Source organism: Taeniopygia guttata, chromosome 14 (assembly GCF_048771995.1).
Source record: "Taeniopygia guttata chromosome 14, bTaeGut7.mat, whole genome shotgun sequence".
Taxonomy (NCBI): Eukaryota; Metazoa; Chordata; class Aves; order Passeriformes; family Estrildidae; genus Taeniopygia; species Taeniopygia guttata.
This window is the reverse complement of record NC_133039.1, coordinates 13,988,639-13,994,684: the sequence shown is the minus strand read 5'-3', so window position 1 is coordinate 13,994,684 and position 6,046 is coordinate 13,988,639.

Genomic DNA, 6,046 nt, shown 5'->3' with positions numbered 1-6,046 from the left:
AGTTTTGCACACAGGTGACTAACAGGATGGTGGTGAGACTGTGAGCTTGGCCAGAGTTTTCTTGGGAACACCAGATTTTGCTGCAGCAAAAAATAAGGACAGAACACAAGGAGGACATTTCCAAATGTCATCCCAGACACTTACGTGAAGTCACTGTATTGCTGTTAGCATTGCTACTGATTAGAAAAAAAAGCAAGCTATATGTAGAGACGGGAAAAAAACAGAACAATGATATTTATAGTAATGAATTACTACCACAAAAGACATATGCAGTGTGTCCAAGCAGGTTAATAAATGCTTGGATAGCACTGAATTGAAAGGAGCAATGCTTAGTGTGGTCAAAAGTGCTGAGCACTTGATTGCAGAATCATAGGGTACAGTTGTTTGGAAGGGACCTTAAACGCTAATTCCTTCTACCCCTCTGCCATGGGCAGGGACACCTTCCACTATTCCAGTTGCTCCAAGCCCTGTCTAGCCTGGCATTGGACACTCCAGGGATTCAGAGGCAGCCACAGCTGCCCTGAACACCTTGTGCTAGGGCCTCCTCACCCTCACAGGGAAGATTTTTTCCCTAATATCTAAGCTAAACCTACTCTCAATCTGAACCCATTCCTCCTTGTCCTGTCACTACAGGCTCTTGTAAATAGTATTGTCCCGTCCTTCCTTTCAGTTCCCTGTAGGTACTGGAAGACATTGTCTCTGTGATGCCATCATGGAATGAGCAGAGGACTGAAATGGCATGGGAGGAATCTGGAGACACCTTTCAAGGGATGAGGAATCACACAATCTTTCTGGTTTGAAGACGCTGACAGGTCACTGCTCTGAGCTGTGTGCAGGGAACAGAATGAACTGAGGGAAGCACCAGCCCTGGTGGGAAGGATGAGGTCTTGCTCCAAGATACAGGTTCAGGCAAGAGGTAGAGCCCGTGTGAATTGGGCAGAGGGCAGAGTGAGCAGTATTCATGCCTGAGCTCACAGCTCAGCACCCAAGCTCAGACTGTACATCTGGGATTCGGCTCACGTCAAGCTGTGAGTGGCAGCACCTGAAGAGCTTGTGAATGCTCTCTCCTACTGATGGTGCAATGGGAAGGCCACATCTTTAACCAGGGGACAAGGCAAGGAGGTGGGAAACACTGAAATCTTCCCATCTCAAGTGGCCAGAGTGTATCTATGGGCATCCTGCCTTTCTCTGTGCTCACGGAAGGGATCTTTCACCATAATCTGCAGCAAAAAAAAAATGTTCTGTGTCTTTTTTTTGGCCCATGTTGGCTGAAAACACCCATAAACCACTAATTGCCACTGCTAAAAGGGAGCTGGCAGACATGAAATTTGCCCAGATTACTATTTCATGTGTAGAAATATGATTTTTGAACTGACTGTGGGGCAGGTTGCAAGCTGGTGTCAGAGAGATGAGAAACCATAATGTTGCAGAGCTCAGACATTTTTTTAGCAGTTTACTTTAAAAATAAAATAAATGGACTGTTGTGTCTCAGACAAAGTCTGAGATTCGTCAAGCAACAAGCCTGAGTGAGAGCACAAAGATTTATACAGATTTTTCTTAATAGTTTGTCAGGCATGACAAAGTTACAGGCAACTTCAGCCAAAAGGCTTAAGAAAGAAGGACCCCTCAGAGTGACAGATTCAATTATGCTGATGACAGAAGACTCTGTTTTTTCCTGAACTGATACTCTCACTTTGGTGAGATAGCCTTACCCATTACCTGGGGGATTCCTCCACATCAGAGTTAGATGGTCCTGACAGATGATGGGCAGGATTCTGAGCAATTCGCAGAAAAGTCCAAGTCTGCATCCAGTCCCCATTAGACTCTATTCAACAAGTAGGTAGGAAATGGCTTTACATTAATGAAAAGGAGAGCAGAATCAGATCTGATTGGTGCTTGTGGGATATCACCCACAGAACATGTTTAGCCACCTGCAAATACTCTTTCTGCATGAAATGAAGCAAGGAGACCCTTTAGGATGTGTGTCAATCTCTGTAACCCAAAGAGACAAGGCTTTGCAGAAGTTCACAGACACACAGCCAAACACAAAACAGTGCTGTGATTGCGGTCCCTGGGTTACCACCACTTCCTGAACACCACGGAATTCACACACACAATGAAAATCAGAAGCCAGAAACAACAGTTATTTCACATAAAACTGCTCCACAATCCCATGAGTGAAGGGTGTGTGTAACCAGATGTGCCTGAAGAAAGAATAGGCAGCACCTTCTGCAGCAGCTGGGAGGAGAGGAGGCAACAGGCTCTGGGCTTTTCTTCTGTCCTAGAACAGCTTTGGCAGCACATGGGGATGGTAAAGCCACCAGGTGCTGGGACATAACATTACCAGGAAAAACAGACTCCCAATCCCAATAAGAACTCCTGTGATGGTGCCACAGTGACTACAAGTTACAGGACAGAGCTCCTCAGAAGTTATTTCAAACACTGCTAATTGTTTGGCTGTAAGGTTTTGAGGTCACAAGCTATAGAAATGATACTTCCATGTTTTGGGTGGGGAAGGAAGGTAGGATCTCAGGAACTGTGTCTTTAAGTAGCTTAGTCCTGGAGACAGGAAGTCTGGCGATGGGCTGCAGCAGTGCAGATTTTATTATGCAATTTCTCTTGGAACTAGTCCCCGAATAAAGGAGTTATCCATTAAGCACCTGCTTCACCCTCCCTCCTGAGCACCACAAATTAAGGCCTCAGGAATCCTTTCAAGGGCTTACCCATCAGTGGGGGAGCAGGGAGCCATGCACTGGGGTCCAGACTGGGAATACTGGTGTATTTGATATGTAGTGTCTTTCAAAGAGTTTCTCTTCATTAAATCTTCCTACTCTGTTTGAGCTTATTCCATGTTTGGCATTACTAGTGAGTGAGGCCATCCAAGTCTTGCAGTACTGACACCAAAGGGCTGTGGTACCCAGGGTACTCTTGGGCCTTCAGGGTATTTAATCATAGTCCTCTTTCCAAGGGGCAGTTGGTAACAGCCAAGGTCTTCCTCTCCCTCCTGCCATTAACCCAGTGCTGTTCTGATCCCATGGCAGGGGATCTGATCCCTTAGGGGCCATCCTAAGGGGACATTGCAGCACAGAGAAGCTTCAGGACACAGCAGCAGTAGGATCTTCCTCCTCTGCCTCTGCTGCCTGGGGTGAAGGACTCCCTCCCTCCAAAGCACCTCCTTTCCCTCCCACTCTGCTCCTGGGACTTGCAGCCCCGCTTTGACTTTACTGGTGTGGCAAGCCTGGCACTTGCTGTAAAGACAGAGGAGTCTCCCAGCTAATCATGGCCTCCATACATCCTCTGCTTTTCTCCCAGCAGTGGGTACACAGCATTTCCTTCAGAGGCACCGACACAGCAGCTCCTGTCATAGCACTGGGGCTGTCAGGGCCCCTGCCTCAGCAGCTGTGTGCTCAGGGCTGCAGTACTGCTGTAACACGGGTTGTTCCCCAGCACCTCTGGAGAGGGGCAGTAGCTGTGGGACCACTCAGGATCTGTCCCCAGTGGTAAATCTCCATCCTGACTTTATCCCAGAGCTGCAGAGTTAGTGCAGCAGCAGGGAGGGGGGTGATGAGGAAGTGCTATGGAGGGCTCCTGGTGTCAGCCACTCCAGCATATCCTTAAATGATGTAATTGAAGAACCACAGTTTCCTTTGGGTTTGAGGGGCTTTAAACACCAGCTCGTTCCACCTCCCTGCCATGGGCAAGGACACCTTCCACTAGCTCAGGTTGCCCAGGCTGTAATGACCAAGGCAAGCACAAAGAGTGATCCAAGACACAGTTCAAAATACACCAACTAAACTTGTTAAAAAGTTCAAGCAGGAGCCAGAAAAAGACCCTGCTGTCCTCGGCTGTGACTTAGAATCTGACCTGTCTCCCACCCCTCACCTCCAACAGCAAACCATTTTCCTTTAACCTAAACTGGAATAGATGCTTTATACCACAGTAAAATGCTGCTGGACAAGAGCTGCTGCTTTTACATCTAGAGGCACTGTAAGACACCAAACTCTGTCCCACACTGAAACATACTGAAACAGATGGGAACTCATTGCTTTTGAAGGAAATTAAAGCAGGCACAACCAGAGCACACTTACTTGTGTAACTAATGAGTAGTGCAGTGATAGAAACAGAGGCCTGACAGACCTCCACGTGATTACAGCCAGGCCTCAGCAAGGACAGGCACCATGTAAATAAATACAGAATTTGCAAGTAAATGTAATGAAATTCATGTAAATGTAGAAGTAAATGTAATGAATTCGAGTTTTGCAGTAAACAAAAGGCAGACTTACTCTTTGCAAAGGAATCTGTCATTATAGATCTCCTTTAAACCAATAAATTGTTGCGGTTGAATCCATCTCAGCTTATGGAGCTTGTCAACAAATCCTCAGAATTGTGTCCAGACCTTCTCCAGCCTCTCCTCCCATTGTGGCTGCTCTTGGAGGACATTCCAACATGAAGGTGATGAAAACAGCCCCAAGCAACCAGTTTGGGTACAAGGAGCTCTGCTGCCACACACGTCACCGGGGCTTATAGGACCTGATTCTCAGGTTGGGAACCAGTATGGAAATCCATGGAAGTATATGAGCTCCAGTCTTCTAAACCTGTTTTGGGCTGGGGAAGTCTGTCTAGACAGAACAGAAAGTGTTTGTAAAGTGAGGCTGGGGTTTGATGCTGGTGCCTGAGAGTGGGTCAGCTCCAATGGGACACTTGCCCTTGTGTGTGGCTGCTCTGAGGGCGTGGGGGAAAATGGGGGCACTGAGGGGGAGCTTGGGAGGGGATGTTGTGATGGGCACATTGAGAGGGAATGTCCACAGTGGAATTGAGAGGGGAAACTGCAGGGGGTAACTGAGAGGGGACACGCTGAGGGGGACACAGAGAGAGATCATGTCTGTGGACCGAGAGGGGAAGTTGAGAGGTGACTGAGGGGAAACTGAGAAGGGAGACTGTGAGGAGGATGGCTGTGAAGGGGGCATTGAGAGCGGACATCTATGGTGAGACTGAGAAGGCAAACTGGAAATACAACTGTGAGGGACTGATAGGTGTCTGAGAGGGAAAATTGAGGATGATTCAGGGAGAGATGAGAGGGGATCATCCGTGGTGGGATTGAGAGGAGAGACTGGGGTGAGGGCTCTGAGGAGTATGAGGGGAGGAAAGACTATGAGGGGGCATTGAGCTATCCATGGTGGGACTGAAAGGGGAGATTGTTTGGGTGACTCTGAAAGGACTGAGAGGGGAAGGGGGTTCATGGGGAGACGTGGAGGGGACACTGTGCAGGGGCACTGCGATGGACATCTGAGGGGAGTCAGAGAGGGGACTGTGGGGGGAGACTGGCAAACGACTGAAGTGAGGGCTCTGAGGGACTGAAGGGAGACTCTGAAGGGCCAATGAGCCATCCATGGTGGGACTGCGAGGGGAGACTGTGGGGGTTCCTACGAGGGGACTGAGGAGAAACGGGGACTGTGGGGAGGCATGGAGGCGTCGCTGTGAGGGCAGCGCTGAGACATCTCTGGTGGGACTGAGGGGAGACTGCGGGGGACGCTGTGAGGGGGGAACAGACATCTGAGGGGAGTCGGAACACTGTGAGGGGACAGCTCTGGGTCCTGAGGAGGAGCCCCGACAGGAGCAAACAGGAAAGACCGAGGCGAGGACTTGGGGGTGGCGGGGAAGAAATGCACTCTGAGGGGACTGAAGAGAGACTATGAGGGGGCACCGGGAGCACAGCAGGCACCTGAGACATCTGAGGGCAAACGGAGAGGGGACGCTGTGAGAGGGTGCTGCGGGGTGAAACACCGACTGAAGCAAACAGGGCACACCGCGGCGGTAGCGGGGCGCACCGCGGCGGGGCGGGACGGCGGAGAGCGAGCGCATGGCACCGCCGGCACGGTGTGTGGGGCGGGGTCGCCGCCCGACCCTCCCGCCGTGCCCGAGCCCCTCAGCGGAGCAACTGAGGACGGCGCCGGCCGCTTCCGGCGCCGCGCGCGCCTTTCCGGCAGGGCGGGGCCGCGCCGCGAGCGCGGTGACGCAGCGCGCAGGCCCCGCCCCCGCCCCGCCC